At 37.5% G+C, this 18,625-nt stretch overlaps 1 protein-coding gene across 3 annotated transcripts in view; it reads left to right on the plus strand.

Annotated features, from left to right (window-relative positions):
- The window catches only part of DACH2 (dachshund family transcription factor 2), a 303,611-nt gene that overhangs the window by 129,460 nt on the left and 155,526 nt on the right, over nt 1-18,625 (plus strand). The window lies entirely within an intron of this gene.

An 18,625-nucleotide genomic window follows, 5' to 3' on the forward strand; every position in this document is an offset into this window, starting at 1 on the left:
ATAATGCTAGTCCAGGGAAAGTAGCTGGGATTAGAAATTTGCGAACAGTGGGAGGATCAGTTTGTGTCTAGCGATGGATGTACGGCCGAGAGCAGAGACTACGGGGAGATATTCCACAGGCAAATAGTTGTGAAAATACTGATCAGTTTGGGTAGATGTTGATTAGAAACATTCATGTGGAAGGAAATTGAGTTTTGTATTATACGGGTTTTTTGGTTGGAAATAACTTTACTTTTAGCTATCTTGATTTTAATTTTTACTCCTAATATAATACAATTGCAAAATGAGTCACTCTTGTAAATTCATTACAATACGCAAGCATGCTGCATTTTTCAGTTTTTTGGTGCAAGTACTTAACCACAGCCTTTGGTTAACTGTTTTCATTCCATTCCTGCGTTTTGTGCATGGCAGTTGAAAAGATGTTTCTTTATCAGTATAAGAGCTTCCTATCAGAAAGTATTGGCTGTTGCATAAACCATGGTAACAGATGAAAGAACAAACTTACAGTTGCTGTAGTTATAGTATTTTTTAATGCTGAAAAGTAAACAAAATCTCTAGATATGCTGGGTTTTTATTATTAAGACTAAGGACTAAGAATTTCTTGAAATGGGATTGTAGACTACATACAACAGTGAGAGAGATTTCTGAGGTTCAACAAGGAAACACTTCTGGTATCAAATAAAAATCTCTCCTTTTAAAAAAATTGCTGAGGAAAACCATCACCCTAGTAGGGGACCAGAATTGCGCTTGGAAGGATTTCCAAAAGCTTGAGAAATAATCTCATTAAGTGGTGCAACCCCCTAAGTTTAAACTTTTTAAATTATTTTTTTTTACTGTTTTTTGTAGGCAGAGCTTTGTGATAGTTGTCACCTTCCCCCCAAGTTTGCACCCTTCTGGACGTTCTGTATTTCACAATCTCTCTCTTACATGGTAGGATCTGAGAGGAATATCTGAAGGCAGAATTTTTTCTGTGCATCATTAAATCTTCTACATTTGGACACTGATGGATAATGTTAGTTAGATATTTTGTTACTGCATTATTTACTTATGTTGACCTGTTCCTAATAGATTAATGTTTCCTGTAATTATGCTTGCATTTAAAACTCCAGCCTTTAAAACTTTAAAAAATAAAATCCCAATAAAAATGGCTGTATAGATAAGAGCATGGTACTGAATTAAATGTCTTTCTGGACATTTTTGTTTTATGTTGCTGAAGATCAAGAGCTATTTTAAATCACCAGATTGAAAAAGTCAAGTTTAAAAAGCACCATAAAACATAGAAGGGCTAGTGATGTATATGTATGTAAACATGTATTTGTTATATATATTTTTTATATATATATACATATAAATATATAATTGTTAAAGACAAAGGTAAAATTGAAATATAGAAAAGGCCATTGCATTTTTTTTCTTGACATCTTTGTGTTGATTCTTTCATTTTTAATTTTGCCTAATGTGCTCTTACTTTGGAATCAGTTTGGGTAAGGGGCTGCTGCTTTGTGAAACTCTCAGCTGGATCCTGATAGTTAATACAAATTTGAGGCTCCTGTACAATGTGATAGGTCCAAATGTCTTTACTAAAAATGCAAATGTTAAAAATACATGGCGGAAATTTTCTGGACTTTAGTGTGCACAGCAGTCATTGTGTATTTTTTGGCTGTAAAGTTAGAACTGGTGTCCAGTTTTGTTTTGCTTTTTTAATCATTCTTAGGTTCTCTTTTTTTACTTTTTTTTGATATTAATATATAGTATGTTGATAAAGCTTATCATAAAACAAGTGCAGGCACAAGTGCTCGTTTCTTTCAAAGACTTTCAGAAACTGAGTTATAATATATTTAAGTAATTCAATCTCAGCATCAATTTATAAGGCACTATGCATGTATTGTAATTAGGTCTATGTGAATAATTTATGATGGTCCAAAGTTTAATTCCACTAAGAAGTGCACACAAGGATAATCCTGGAGTTCTTACTTGGTGCACAGACCTGCAGAGAGAATTTCTGTCTGTTCCTCCCGGGAGTTTTGAGGGTTACAGCATTTTATAGGGTCAGTTTTGTTCAGGTAAATGATAACATTTCTATCAAACTGTAGGAGAGCAGGGATGAATAGGGGTAGCAGCATTTGGTCCACAACAGAAGGGATGTGCTTTCTGAAGTGCGTGATCACACTCAACCTATTTATAACCCACTTGAAAATATCTTACTATTAAGAAATTTAAACTTGAGTAATTTAAAATCATTCTTATGCTATGCAAAATCACTATTGTCACTATTGAAAAGTTAAAAATGAGCATACTCCAGAGAAATAATGCAATATTAAAAGTGAAGTCCATTACACTCTTTAGGAAAGCATGTTTTAAGAAATTAAAATAAAATAGAAGAGTAATTTCAAGGCTTCATTATTTTTCTTTTTTTTTTTTTTGTTTTTCCTAGGCAATGTCTACATCCAATGTCAATAAAAATCAATGAGTAAATAAACACAATGAGATAGTGCTTACCAAGCACCAAACTTTGAGATTTCCTGAAAAAATTTGGGCTTGCAGTGAATTACTGAAAAAACGTTCTTGTACATTCTCCTTTGAGATTACAGCAGTGCAACCTAAGCAGAATTTCATCCCAGACAGATTTTATGTGATTTGAAAAGAAATGGCTTCTATTTGAAAAAGAATCAAGTTATGTAATTTACACTTCTTTCAATGTCAGTTAGTCATGGTAGAATAATGCTTTAGAGTAACTGTGCTCTTTTCAGTATCACTGGAAAAATAACCTTTTCAGTTAGCTAAGGAGTTTATTCTGTCGTTAATATTTGCTTAAGGGAAAGCTGTACAATTAAAGCTAAGATGCAGCAGTGCGCAACACTGAAGGAGAAAAGTGAAAGTGTCGCTGTTCTCGGAAGGAAAACCAAGTCTGTTACACATCATTACAAAATAATGTGTCCGGTGCAAATCTCTGTACAACTCATGTTTTAAATCTAAAATACCTCTTCAGGTATTCTGAAATGATGGCCAGAAGTGTGGACTGGTGCAAACTCTGCAAAGGCTGTTTTTCAAAGTTGTATAATCAGGGCAGTGAAACCTTAACCTGTTCCTTCACCTTCCCAACTCCATCCCACAGGTGGCCTGCAGGAATTTGGGGTATTCTGTGCCTTTATACTATTTCTGATTTTAAAACGGTAATTGTTGATCTCTATAGTGCCATTGGGCCAGTGAAAAAAGTTGCACTGTTTTTGCTGGTATATGCCAAGATCTGCTTAGACGTATTGTTTTATTTTGAACATTCTTTCCACATCTGCTATTTACCACATAGAATACAGTAATGTAAATCTTAATCTTTCATTTTAAATCAGCTCATTCTTATGACTTAATAATTTTGACTGCTGTGTTTTAAATTCCCTCTAGCTCGGTAATACCTTTCTTGTAATTAGGTTGCTTAGAAATACACATGCAGTTCCAGGTATAGCCATACAGGAGGAGATGAGTTAGGGCAATTTCTTCCATTTCTGAAATGATGCTTCTAGGCATGCAGCCCAGTGCAAAGTTGGATATTTTCCTTGTTTTATCACATCTGCCTAATTTGCAATTTTTATAACACCTAAATGTCTCTCAGCATATTAACATTACAGATGTTGCCTCTCTCTTTGAGAGCTACGTTTTCGTTATTTTTCATGCTTCATTAATTTTGCTTTTTAAAAAAATTGAATTAATTTGTAAGCCGCTTTTATTCAGTCAGATCTCACTGAAGGTTGTCGCAATGTTTCCCCTTTCATGTCAGTGCCATCTCTTCTGTGAGGTTTTGTTTAAACTTTTCTGCTTTCCTTTTAGAATGTTTATGAAGTTATTAGATCGAGTTAGAGCCAAATCAGTTTATTGCTGAATCTTCAAGGTAGCTCCTCACCAAAACATCATTCGCTCAGTTTCAGTCCATGAGTGTTCACATCCATACTAATCTTTTATTAGAACAAGGCACTCTGTTAGCTGATTTTTCTTTTTAAATTATAGTCTAAATGTGTTGCATCTTCTTTTTTCGCCATATATCAATTAATTCTGCAAGTCTCTTTTCTAGAAAGATTTTAGTCTGCCTAATGGCAATGCAACTGTGTGCTGTCATCAGCCTGAAATTGTTCTCTTTGTAGTTGTTTAACTATTTATCAGAAGCAGAAGTTATCTCTCCAGGTCAGTAAGTACCTAGACCTGCCTAAACTGGACACTAACATAGAACAGATTTTCATGCTGCCTTATCTGGACTCCTTTAAAGTATTTTTTCAGTAAAATCTATTTTTAAATTAAGGGAAAAGAACTCATTTGCCTGGAAATAATTACATTGCTTGAACTCAGGTTTTGCTTTCAGTTTGTTTTTAATAAAAGGGAAAATTATTAGTTAAAAATACTATATAGAAACAATTTCTTCTGCATTTGTACATTTTCACACTAAGGTGATGAGTATGTTGTTATGTGTTGTCGATACAGAATTGAAGCTGTCCCCTCATGATTTCAGTTGCAGTGCAAGGTGAATTTTTCTGTTTGTAGTTATTTAAGTGTTTCTGTAATACAGGCTTTAAAAGACGATCCAAATACCTCTTGACGATAACAGTGCTTTCCAACTTCAATACGTTTTGTAAGATCATTATGTAAGAAAATGTTAACTAAACCGCCATAAAATTGTAGCGGTAGTGTAGGGAGCATAGGTGATAATTGTGTTTCTGGTGTTCCAGACACTGCTCATGTTATGTGTGTTACAGAAACGCTTTCTATTCCTGTTTCTATTCTATTCAGCTCTTCAAGGAGAGTTTAAGTCTCTCCTAAATTTATTTATAAAAATCCCAAACCCTAAAATTCTTAAATTTCAAGGAAAGAAATGTATATCTAAAATGATAGAAATTGGTAATAGTTAGGATATGTTATGTGAACAAGAGCAGTCCAGATGACCATCACTGTGGAATTAAGTTTAGCAGTTGAGTTTATTGTCAAATTAATCAGTTTATCGTGTGATGCATTTGATAGTTTTCCTAAGTTAATTAGTTCCAAGCAGATATTTTGTAGCACTATGGCCTGACTGTAAAATAACGTAGCTGGTTCATTTTCAAATCGGAGTGTCATCTTACATAATTTCTCTACAGCTTTAAAAAATATCTTCATGTTATCTGGAATAAAGCTAAGCTGGAAATTCTGTCAGCCATTTAGTCCAAGGTGATTACACCAGTTTGAGAATGTCAACAATTACACAGTACTCATGTTTAATTAGTAAAAGGGAAGCACCTGTATTTTTAAAGGAAAAGACTCCAGGATTAGACTGTACAAATTCAAGTTGTAACAAAAGACAAAAATGAGCATATTATTCATCCTTGGGGAAAATCAGTCACTGGATGGGCTCCACTCACGGAAAAAATGCAACAAATAGTTCTTTTTGCATATGGTCTCTCTGTGCTTTTGTACTGATGTGTATCAGTAATGATGTTTACGACTCCTTTGTCTGTCCAACAGCAAAACAAAAAAATTAAGAGCACTTCTGGTGGTTAGGCAGACCTGTTACACTTTTGCTTTAATATCTCAAATTTTACACTTGACACATCATTCCAGCCTGAAAATGTGACTTTTTATTTACTTTCTTTAAGACACTTTCTTTGAACCACCATCTGGTTGAGACATTAAAATAGGCAATATTACTCGAAGAGTTTTCTTAAGACCTTTCTTTGGCTGTTAATTGCACATTTATAATTATGTTCTTACAAAAAGATAAGAGTTTTGAAAGATTATTCTTGGCAGCAGACCTAAGGTGAAAACCTGCTGCTTTAATGCGTAAATTATAATGTGTGCAGTTGTGAAGAGTGGTTTTGTGAAATGCTCAGGTAAGCACAAGAGTCTGAGAGAGCTGTCAAAGAGTTTGCACTCTTAAGGGGCTAACGTTCATTGAAAAACAACTCATAACATGCTGTGCCTGAAGGCTAAATGAGTAGTTTAAGTTAAAGACAATCGCTAACTTTCTGGAAGACAGATAAAGGAAACAATTGTTCCTCAAAGTTAGAGAAATGCAAAAACCAGCCTCACTTTGATGCCTGTTTAAAATCATTAATTTTCCTCTAAGTTAATGTAAATCAAGGATTAAACAGAAACCGTTACCATCTGACCCTTATAAACTAAACTTCTGTGTGGCTCATCTATTTGAAGTCAAATCTATCCATACATCTAAACAGGAAACTGAATGAAAACATTTTTTCTTTTAATTTCCTATATCCTGCAAACTTTTTTCAAAACCTATTTCCTTTTTAAATTTAGTCTGCATACGTATAAATAATTTTCTTTTTCCTGTGTAGGGTTTTGTAAACTTACCCCCAGTTACTCTACAGAGTAGGATAAGAGGGGGCTACCCAGGCATTGCAGTTTACCCATGTTTCTGAAAGTACCTATCTTTGCAGAATGGTTTCGGACTGTGTGAGGGATCCAAGCTCATATGTGAGCTCCTGGGTACCATACAAGCATCATAACTATGATCAGTTGGATTTCATGACTGTAAGTAGCAAATACTGGGGATCTAGGATTATAATGTCTAACTACAGTTCAGGGTCATCTCCGCTTTGTAGATCTGTATTTCTCTGTCTATAATGACATTGATCGCCAGAAAATACTTTGAACTCTACAGATGAAATTAGTATATATTATTATGATTATTTCTACTACTACTACTGTTATTTATTTGCTGCAAGGATAAATGACACAGCTCTGTTGCTTACCACTTAGGTTTGAGGATTGTTGACAGTTTAAAAAGGTGGTAAATATCTAACAGATATTGCTGTCATCTGTCATGCTGGAGAGATACTTAGTGTGTGGTTTATAGGAAACACTGTTCAGTGAATGTGTCTGTTTTCTTGTGTGTGTGTTGGTCAGAAAGATTCTCATCCTAGTGAACTGACTTGCTATATGTAGCTTTGTTATCAGATGTTTCCGTATCAAAAGATCGTCAGTTTATGCCCGGTCAGTTAATCCTCGTACAACATTGTGAGTAGTTTGAAGTCAGATTCTTCACTCTTCTGCAAATAATCTGACTGTAAAGGCCAGGTATTGACATTGAAGGATTCACAGTCCTTAGTGGTACTGAGTTGTGTCTTTCCTCTTGGTCATCTCTCTGGTCTGCCTGCGTTGCCCCTTGGCGCAGGATTGTGTCCCAGTATAAGTTGCTTATAGCAGCAGTGTTGCTATTTGTGAGATATTCCTAGATAACAGATAGGCAACAGCTTCTGGTTTTGCATTATCATGTATTGAATTTCCAGAAAGTCAGTATGTGTTTACTGTAATCCTCATCTTCGGTAGAGTTACATGGATAGGTGATACCTGAATATTTCATGCAAACGAATGTGAGGTGTGCAGTGTTTCTAAACTGTATGTGGCAGTACTCTCTATATTGTTTTACACAGCCATTTTGGTTGCTTACCATTGTTTCTCTTCTCTCCTTGCATCGCTGTAACCTAAAAGAGGGGAAATTTCTAAATGGTTTTAATTTGTCACCCACCTACAGAATAATTTTGAGATACATGCCTGTTCAGTCCCAATGTGGAGGGTGCACCTGGATCTTCGACTGTCTTGGTACTTGTTCTTCTGCCAGTTTGGCAATGAAAGATGTAGTCCCACATCTGTGTCCGCCTGATTTAAATGCATTGAAGAATCCTGTATCTGCTGTTTGGCAGCATAGTTACCCCATGAGTCCTTCAGGAAAATGTCCCTCCCTAAACAGAATATATTCAATATGGGAGGAGATTTATAATTTTTTTCTTCAATAACTTGATGAAGAATATAAAGCCCACTGTTTTTGAAAAGAATTCTCATGCATGAGCAGCAGTATGCAAGCTTTTTCTTTAAAGACATAATGATAAAGAAGGTGATGCTCGAACACCAAATTCTTGCCATTCACAAAGGGGGGGCTGCTAGAGAACATGGAGAAAGAAAATATAGGGAAGCTTTTAGAGCTGTAATAACTGGCACTTGGTAATATGCTTTTAGCACAAAATCTGACAAGAATTCTATCTTAATATAGCGGCTACGTGCTTCCCCACTTTTTTTCTGTAGTTCACTCGAGTTAGTTAATAAGCATCTTGGAGGATCATCCCCCTCAAGGGGGAAAACAAGCCTCAGAACTCTGGAACTGGCACTTGTCGAACATATAGCATCGAAAGAAGATGTAGCACATGTCAGAACTGTCACCTTCTGCAAACAGGCCTTTTTTCCTTGGTTTTGCAGTTGATTAAATAATATTTGCATTCATCTACCTCTTCCTTGTTGTGTAAAATCTGTGTATCTCCGACTGGTTCAGTGGCAGAAGATAGCGAACTTACTCTGCTTGGCAGGGTAGATGATTCCAGTGTTAGAACATGATCCCACTTGCATTGAAGAAAAAAAAAAAAAAATTCGTTAAATGATTTTGATTGTAGCAAGACAGGACTAAAATGAATTTGGCTATGGACCAGATAGTCCTCCTTTGTTGAATTTGAAACACTGGACACAGCAGTGATTACAACATAAGAATACAAAAGAAGCTTTATTTATACTTTACTTTTTCTTTCATGTTTCCAGTCATAAAAATAAATATGTCTTATTAGAAAAGAAAAAATTTACTTGGTTTGCTTTGTATGCTGGGAGGCATTAAGTATTTCATTTTTCTAGGGGAAATGTGTCACTTGCATTTAACTCAGATAAAAATAAATGAAGATAAAACTAATTTAATTTTAGAATATAATTTTTTTATTTGTTGAACAACTGTTGTTTTAAAATGGATAGCCTGCTGAGAAAGAAACAAAGCCACTTCAACAAAGCAGGAAATCAATAACCACAAGAAAGTCTAAAGAAAATTAATGCGTACAGTGTGAGCAAGGGACATAGAAATTATTTTCTGGTGTAAGAATGGTAATAATAGAAGGCATATGGAGTGGATGAAAAGCTTGATAGAAATATACATAGAAAAGATGTGTTCTCTATTTCTATTTATAAATAATGACCTCTGTGTTACAGTATTTAAACTTTGAAGGGTCTAGATAGTGGTTTTCTTCCTGATTTCCCCACCCCCTAGTCCTAGGTAAATATTTATGCTTGCAAAATTTAGTAGGCTGGCAGCCATGGAAACGTATGTCTTTCATTTATCTCCAGGAAATCTGGTTACAAACACTCTTGTACTTGAATTCTTTTAGTCTTTTTCAACATTTAAAAAAAAATAATAATCTTTACTAAGGAGCAGTGAATTGTGCGTATGATGTATGATTGCAATTCTGTTGAAGTCAGTGGCAAGACTGTATTTGCCCATGGTAGGAGCAGGACTGTACTTACACAATCTCTTGCCATACAAACTAACGCACATCGTCTATTTTCTCTCTTCTCCAAGACAAGTTCAATGTTGATTGTTCAAACTGAAGGAAGAAGAAGTAGATGCTAGTAAGTTAATACATACCACATACTTTTTGGGAGAGACAAACCTTTCATGCGGAAGGGAGAACTTTTAAAGAAATCAACAGCAGGTATGACTTGTCTGATAAACTGTTGTATCTACTGTAGGAAATACTTTGTTTCAGGAAATCCCTGAACCTGTGAATAACTCTTGCCATTTTTCAGTGCCCTGAACTGATTTTGGCTTTTTCTGTAGTTCAGTTCTTCCAGTTTTTTTTCATTGTATATGACAGAGTCTAGATGATTTAAAAAAGAATATGCGTTTACAAAATGACATTGTGTTTCTCTGTCAGTGGCAAACCAGTTGTAACTGTGGTGAGAAGGGGTCATGGGTGTAGCTGTTGATAGAAAAGCAGACAAGCTTTTGGTCAGAAAAGTACTTCTTCAAGTCAGATATTAAAAAAAATAAAGAGTATTTGAAGCTAACTATGAGTTGAGAATAATTATTCTCATTTGGATTAGATATGTATCCGTTAGACCACCTGGGAGGGAAAGGGTAAATGTTACTGATGGAGCAGAGGGAGTATTACCAAGAAGGGAAAGAGTGATGCTGTAATTGCCTAGGGGAGGGAATGAGACCCGCTGCTCACAGACTGCGACGGGGAGAGGTCAGGGAGGAATTGGATATCATGAAACCGGTGTCTTTATTGAATCCATGTTTTTGGTAGCCAGCTGAGTTACAGATTCTAGGTGAAACATATTCCTTTTCATACAATCAACTCTGAGGTGGGCCCAGTTCAGAATCAGAGTGCAGCAGGGTTTGTTTACACAATCATTTCAATCATTTGCTATTATGAAGAGTCTTAATCAGGTAAAGTTTGTGTGTGTCTCTGTGTGTGCATATGTGTGTGCAAAATATGGCAAGGCAAGTTTCTAGCATTACTGAGTAAGTTTTAACATAATTGATATTACTACTGTAGTTTTATACTGAGGTAACAGATAGAAAAATTCAGTTGTAAATCTCTTGTGTATCAAGATACTTCTGCCTCTTCTCCAGCTTCAGCTCCCTTTGCTGACCCATTTAACTGTTTGTAGTAGTGACAGTCCTGATGTGATGCTTCAAGAAAATTCTTGCCTTTTTCTAGAGCCATGTGGCAGTATTGAGGTAAATCGTACAAATGGGCCAAGGTTGGAAATTAAGTTTTTTAGTATATCATTTTAATCAGGGTTTGGGCAGATTCAAAATCAGCTTGGAGGGCAAGATCCCTGCTCTCTTTTGGAGAGGTTTTGAGTTCAAGAACTGTTTGTTAGGCTTTAGGGTCTGTTCCTAAGCCTGTACTGAAGTCAGAATCTCTGAGGTAAGGAGACTTACGGAGGTGACACCTACCAATAACCATCACAGCCTTTCTTGTATACCCTGCTACTTCTTAAAAAAAGCTGCCCTTTTGTTCCATATTGCTGAGGCATTTACTCCTTCATAATATATTACCAACTTTTCTGTCTGTGGGTCAGGAGAAGGACAGGGAGAGCACGTTTCCACAGAGGTGCCGCCATCTTGGCTGTGGGGCCCTTGTGGAGATGGCCGGAACCGGCTGGAACCAGCTGTGTCCAGCACGGGGCAGCCCCAGCCTCGCCTCACAGAGGCCCCTGCAGCCCCCCGCTGCCAAAACCCAGGCATGTAAGTCCAATACGTAGTGAAAGGCCTCAGAGGCTTTGTTTTTTGATTTGCTGTCAAAAATACGAAGATGTTACTTGTTTAGTCTGTAACTCCATGCATGTGGAGAAAATTTCTGTTGAGTGTGCTCTTTGAAGTAGGGGGAAAAGGCAAGAAAATACCCTGTGGATCAAAAAAGAAACTTGACAATACTAGCAATGAAGGTTGATGATTTTTTTAAAATTTATTTTATTTTTAATAGTAGGAAAAAACCATTGCAGGATTATTGTAAAAAAATTAAGAATACAATGGATAATCTACCACTTAAGGTCTTTAAAATGAAAGCTAGATGGCCCTCCCAAAGCTATGCTCTACTTTATCTAGAAAGCGTGAGCCCAAATCTGGATTATACGCTGAGGAAGGAAAGGTTTTTTTAGCTCCAGGAGAGGAGTCCTTTTCAGTCTCTAAAACCAGAATCATGGCTAGAATTTAGCTGGAAGATCAGAGTCTGGTATCAATCCTTGATGCCACAGAGCTGTCTACCAAAACATTGTCTAAAGACATGTCAAGGAGCAAGGGGAGGGGTAGCCAGGCACTGAGTTCATACCGTCACAGGGATTGTGCTTCCAGAGTGCGCAGGTACTTACTGTATTTGGGAGTTTCCCCTTGGAGTCCTCGCTAGGCGCTTGTATTTCCAGAAGCTCTGAATAGTTTAACCTCGAACTGAAGAAATGGCATTTAGCGTCCTCGGATACAGGAAGGACACTGGTCTCCAGCATAGGATCAGTTCTGGGGTCACCCTGATCAGTGATTTCCCCTTGTGCCTTGTGAGTTTTACTGACAGATAGGGCTGTTTAAATGGGCTTGGTGTAAATCCCATTCATATTAGCATCTTATGATAACAGGAAAATTTTAAAGATAAATTTAATGTGAATTTTGAAAATTTTGCATCTGCCCTTTTTATATTTTTATGGTCCTCTTAAAGGTTTGTATTTTGTTGTTTAAAAGTCCTTTTTGTTTTGTACATTTGCAGTAGAAATAATAACCTTGTCCATTTCTGTAGTTAGCAAATTAAATACTGACAGTCACAAAACCTGGAAAGGTAACATTAAAACAGTGTAGCTACTTACTTACGCTGCCTGTTTAATTTCATACTGTTCCAGGACCAACCGCTAACTAAAGGGTATTTTTTGTGTTGCGGAGGTTAACCCTCAGATGTTTACTTCTGGATACAATCACCTAATCGTAGAGGCTCCTTTTGATTGCCATGAATAATTCTTCCTTTCAGCATGGACGTAGGTGCAAAGGGTGATACAGAGGACTATTTCTATGTTCGTTCATTTATTATTTGCTGAAAGATTAATTTCTGTTTTCTAACTTTGAAGAGTCTTTTCAAAATTGAGGAAACACTGAAACTTGTAATGCAGAGGTTAAAAACAGTTAAAGCAAGAGTAGTTTCCCATTGCATTGAAGTTGAATTGCTGTGAAAATATTGTACCACCAGACTACAGTATGCCACTGTTATGGAGTTAGCTATCATTTCATGTGGGTTATGTGATACTTGGTGCTGTAAATACGTCAAGTGCTTGCTGTTAGGTTTCTGTCTATAGATAATAGGCTTAAACAGTCACATTTTTTACAAGTTTCATTGAATTGGATCTTACTGAGATACAGCTCAGTGGAAGACAGCAGTATTTCAAAAACCTTTCTTTGTAATAATGTTCCCCTAAATTGGCATTGAATTCAGATAAAGGTCACAAGTAAAACTTGTAAGGACCTAATATAATTCAGACGCATATGACATGTCATGAGTATTTCTAATAGATGGGGATTCCCTGCTTGGAAAGTATCCATGCAAATATTTGTAGAAGTATGTATGTGGAAACTATAAAATAGTACTTGAAAAAATTGGTACTAAATTAACTCAGATGAAGGCAGATTTACAGCTTCTCAGTGTAATGGCATGTACCTGTGCACTAGTTTGGACTGTATGCTGAACAATGTAGCTGTGATGTTCAGCTACATTAATGAAAGTGAGTTTCCTCCTGCCTTTTCTCATTCAATTTTCAGTTCAATACTACTTTTTGTCTTTGGGACAAATCCTGAAGATTTTATATAGGTCATTTTCTCATTCAAATATTTTCTTCGTAGGCGAGATTGAGACTGTTCGTTGTTACCATGAGGTCCTCTCATGTTCCTTTTCCCAAGAGACAGTCTGTGATTCAGCCTTACAGTCCTGTTTTTGGGACCTGTGTCTTCAAGGAGTGATGGCTGGTTGAGTGATATCCTCCAGCCCGGGGCAGAGCCTGCTGACAGCCCAGAAATTGAGCTGTCAGTCAGGAAAGGAAGCCCATCAGGCTCTGAACAGACTTGCAGTGAATAGTAGCAGGTAACAGAGACCTCTGTGGTCCTGTGTGATTGTCCATATGCTGGTTTTGCAGCTTAATGAAAGAGAGCAACTGACACTTTCTGTGGCCTGATGAGGAAGGCGAGCCATTAAGTGCTTGCCCATGTAAAATCTTTATTCTGTTTGTGTCTTTGCTAACATGAACTGTGAGCCGTTTGGAATGGAGCTGCGTTTGTTCCCATGCTGACCCCAGCTGATATCAGTGCTGAGCTTCCACATACAGGTGGAATAATCCTAAAAGCATTTCAAGTGGCTTTCTTCTACATACTGAATAATCAGATATTTTAGGAAGTTAAAAAGTAGCCAGAATGTAAATTGCATAATAATATTGCCTATAATCTCCAGTGGTTCACAGCTTTCACTGGATTCAAAATCCAAGTAGAACTATGCGAGTATCTGAGCTGATGTTTGCAAGGCTCATTATAAACTTGGCAGTATCTCTGTCACTTTCACATTTGGTTTAGCTGGACATCTTAGGTGAGCATTGTTTTGACAACAAATCTGTAATTTAAATCTGTGGTTCTGGGTATGTAGTTAGTGGCATGATTCCAGCACCAACAGGCCCCCTCCTGCTAGGTGTAACCTACGCAGAGTGGGTAACAATAGTACTAAAGACACAGCAGCAGGAACTTTGTCCCACTGAGTATGATCTCAAGTTGCTAAATGAACTGTATTTTGTCCATGCCAGTGCATCTTCACTGCTACAGTTACTAATTTAATGTAGTTACGTTAAATTGGTGTGTGTGTATGTGTACATGTGCTGTAGTCATGCTTTCAATTTCATTACTGACATACCCTTAAAGTGAGCTGGTGCAGTGTGTTACATAGGCCTTTGATCTTGTCTACAGCTGTGAATCACCCCAATTCTGAAATTTGGTAATTTATTCCCCTTTTTTTCCTGCGACAAGTGTTATTTGACAGGAACAAATTAACAGCAGGAATGTTGAGGCACTTTTATGTCTGCAGGCATGGTCATAAGTAATTCAGAAAGAGTTATTTAAAATTTTAAGTCTCAATGAACCCAAAATCCTTTTTTGGTTTGAAACTTAATTTGAATTGCCTGACTTTGGAAATAAGCAGTTAAACTTTCTTGAGTAAGAATCAATCACTTGTTTTGTATTGCAACTAGATTACAGTAACATTTGAATACTAAGAATTCGGGTACTTTTTCTGACTGTAGACCCAAACTCAAGTTTTAAATAAATAACCTAGTCAATAAGGTCCTGTAGACCTTGGTGGGGATAAATCTGTAAGATGTGTCTATGAATGGAATAGTCTTACAAAGAATATTATCTGGTATTGACTCACAATCATAGGATTTTAAGAGTACTTTAGCAGGGCTTTTTAATATATCTGTTTAAGAAATCTATAGAAAGCTCATTTAAATTCTGTATTATCTTTTTGCACAGTTAAAAGCAAGTAGTCCTGAATTCGTGATCTTTTTTTAAGTGAGGTAGTGTAGTGCATTGAGATGTAGTGAGACAATGATATTTTGCAAAAAATAAATTTACTGTAAATTAGATAATTTTATACTTCTCTGTACTGCTTCAATATTTTTCCAGATAGCTTTATTGAAGATGAATCAGACCCACATTTTTTTTAAAATAAAAGTCTTTTCTTCAATTCTGTTATAGTATCTAAAGACCTCTTTAGGTAGTAGGCAGGGAAATGCCAACCCTGTCTCATACAGGAGCAAGACTAAGAGCCACAGATAACTCCTAGTGATAACTGTCAATCACAATTACTGCAGAAGGAGACTTCTACTTCTGCACTTCTTATAATTCTTAGTGCCTGTTCATTTTTTTTTTTTTTTGAGAAGCTTCTAAATTTACATGTCAACTAATTAGAGAATCTCAGCTTTCAGTTGTGAAACTTCAGGAGAAAAACCCAACGCTACTCTCTTCAGTCTCTTCTGTCTCTTTCTAAAGAAGAAAACTTAAAGTGTGTTTTTTTTTTTTTTGAAACTGAAATATTACAAAATTAAATGCTGAATAAAAATGTGCAAAATGGAACTTTAAAAACATTAGACTTTTATTTATTCTCATAATTTCAGGGTCATGATTTGTGAATATTTGGGGTTAGAAGTACTGTAACTAGGTCAAGTAAATGAAGTATAAAATAGCTTCACAGTTATACTTTCTGTCAGGTGAGTAGTCAACCCTTAAATTGTCCATTCCATCACCTTTCTTTCCTTGACAAAGAAAAAATTTAATGAATCTTTATCGAGAAGATGTCAACACTGGTATTAATAATCTGAGATATTTTGGACTCAGTTGTGGAAAACGCGGAAACTAAGAATTTGCTGTGGGCTAAAAAAGGAGACCAAAGCACAATGCATTGCATCTCCTCTCCCCAGCCAGGGGGCTTTCTCTGGCTTGCCACAGAGGTACAAGGCATAGCTGGCACCTAGAAAATAATTATACAGGTGTAATTTAGAGAATGTTAGAACAGAGGGTTTCTCTGCTACCTAGAAGGTCTGTGGGTGGCCACTTGAGCAATGCACAGGGTAAAGGAACTTGGCTTGCCTGACTCCCTTGCTTGTTATCCAGGGGAGCCAACTTGCTCCTGTTTGGTGTCTCACTGTCACAGCATCTATATGTCTGCCAAGGGTGATACTACTGGCATGGTTGTCTGTCAGTCCTGTGCAATTTGTAGAATGTTATGTATGTGGAAATTTTGGGAAGAGCAGCTTCTTTTTTAACAAAGTGTCACATGACTTTCTTTTAAGCAAACTAGAGAAATATGTTCCACGTGAAAATGCATGTTTAGAAACAAGCATACTGGAAAACCATGCAGAGACAATGGTTACTGTTAGTTGAGATACACCTGGAAGCATGTCCTGAGTATGGGGGCTGTGTTCAGTTTGGTGCAGGCACTTCAATAATTTCCTGGTTGATGAAAAAAAAGAAGGAAATGCTTATGAAACTTAAAGACAGTACCCAAGGCAGCAAGGGTTTCACGCACACTGGAGAATGGCAATAGGTTGCAGAAAGATCTGGACAAAATGGAAAGCTTGTTTTAAACAGGATTCAGTTTGAATAGGACGTATGCAGTGTAAGGAAAAGAAAAAAAAAAAAGTGGGTCAAGTTACACTTATTTCTACCTGTAATCTGGGGCTAAAGTGTGTACCTTTGCTGTTTGTAGCACATGTTCAGGGAGTCTGAAGATCATGGAGATAAAACACTAAGTCTATAAATTCCATCTGTGTGTATGAAAACCTCACAAAGGCAAAATATCGTGAATTCTCAAAAAATAGAGTGTCTGTAAAGCAGGAAAATATAAGTTGTTTTCCATGTCTGCTGAGTAGATGGCAAAAAGTACCTTGCTTAAATTACAGCGGAGAACTAGGTTAGATGTCAGTCCCCATTCCCCCACAAACCTTTCCTGATAGGAAGGCTAGCCTAAGCATTGGTGTGGATTTGCCTAGGGATGTTGTGAAACCTCCAGCGCCGAGTGTTTTCCGAGGCAGGCTAGACTAACATTTGTCAAGAATGATTTGAGTGTACTTGATCCTGCCTTGGGGCAGAGGTAGAGAGAGTAGGTGATCTTCTGAGGCCTATTTCAACTTTATGATTCCGTGGGTGAACCCACCAACACTGACACCCCAAATGCTAGTGCTGCTGCTCTTGCATTTTGCCGTTGCCTCATACTCTGAAGAGTCTGACTTATGGCTTCTCTCATATGCATTGCTATAAAGCATTGGGATAACTGTGGAATTGGTGCATTTAGCAAAAAATAATATCCAGCTGGATGAGTGGTGGTTTGGTTTATTTCTGCTGTGTTGTATTCTTGGACATCTGTATGAGTGGTATGACTTGGGTTATTGCTAAAAGTGATTATGGCAATAAGTACAGAAGGTTAAGACTTGAGGAGGATTTTAGCTGCTGCTGTGCTGAATGCCCTCTACTCTACTACCTGCCTGTCCTGCCAGCCCCTGGGACAGGAGCAGGCAGGGTTGCTGAGAGACCAGCTTTCCTCATCCTGTCAGCCACACCATTCCAGGGGATGAAAGTGAAGGAGGAGGCAGAAAGCATTTGGTTAGGTGGCTGTCTCAGCTTGTGTGCTCAGGCATCCCCTCTTCTCCTTATCAGGAGTTATAAAAGTCATAGGGGGAGTATGAAAGATATAGTAGGAGTTTGCACTGGAGCTGCTCTCAGTGGGGTGGGGAGCTCCCAAAAAAACGTAGAGATGAGACCAGGACCAGAGGGTAACTGGGAATTTGGCAGGAGGTAGAAGACGAGAGGGAAGCAATTATAGGTAGCTAGGGTCTGAAAGACAGAAGTGGATGGTTTAAGAGCATAAAATGAGAAAGATTCAGAAGGTTGGAAAATGGTTAAACATGGGAGAGAGGGATTGGAGGAAATTGACTGGGTGGGATAGGAACAGGACGCATGCAAAAATTAAGGAAAAGTTTAGGTGAAGGGTGGGTAGCTGTGTGGCTGAGGGACCTTCATCCCCTAAGGACCAAAACTCACTGCAGTAATTTCAGGAGAGTACCTGTATGTGGACCTTAGTAACAGGCTTGGTGAATCACACTTCCAACTCCTCCATGTCACTATAGACTGCGCTGGTAGAAGCCAAATGGGAGATCACAGGTGCTAAAGTGCTCCTGGCCTGGAAGAAAGAGGTTCCTCCAGGTCAGGAGTACTTGGGAAGATGCAGCAGATCGGCCCCAAGGCAGCCCGTTTTACTGGCCTCGAGTTTGGAGTCGAACCCAATTTAGATGTCTGTGCGTGAGAAACCATCTGTGGGCTGTGAGCTGGGATACCTGGAGGCTGCGTGTTAAAAGAGAAAGAGGGGCCATATACTACAGGGGGTCAGCTGATGCAATTGTTTGCTTGCTGTCACTGCTGCATATACAGTTTGCGTCGACTGGGATGTTTCTGAACTAACCAGCCTAGTTCTTGACAAGGGAAGCGTGTGTGATATTATTCAGGTCTATATTGGACTTTCACTAATTTGTGGTTTTTAGGAAGAACACAATGATAATGTGCTACTTTCCGTTCTTAATGGTAAAGTTAATAGAGATGTATAGCCTTGGTTCTGAACAATTCAGTGGTATTAAGGAGTCTTATTTTTCCTAACAGTAACACCAATTCATAATGACAGAAAAAAAGTTCAGATTTGTGATGCTTTAGGAACAAACTTGCATGGACATTTTCACGGAGGCTGATGTTGAGGACCTTCCTCACTGAAAA

The sequence above is a fragment of the Chroicocephalus ridibundus genome, chromosome 9, assembly GCF_963924245.1.
Source record: "Chroicocephalus ridibundus chromosome 9, bChrRid1.1, whole genome shotgun sequence".
Taxonomy (NCBI): Eukaryota; Metazoa; Chordata; class Aves; order Charadriiformes; family Laridae; genus Chroicocephalus; species Chroicocephalus ridibundus.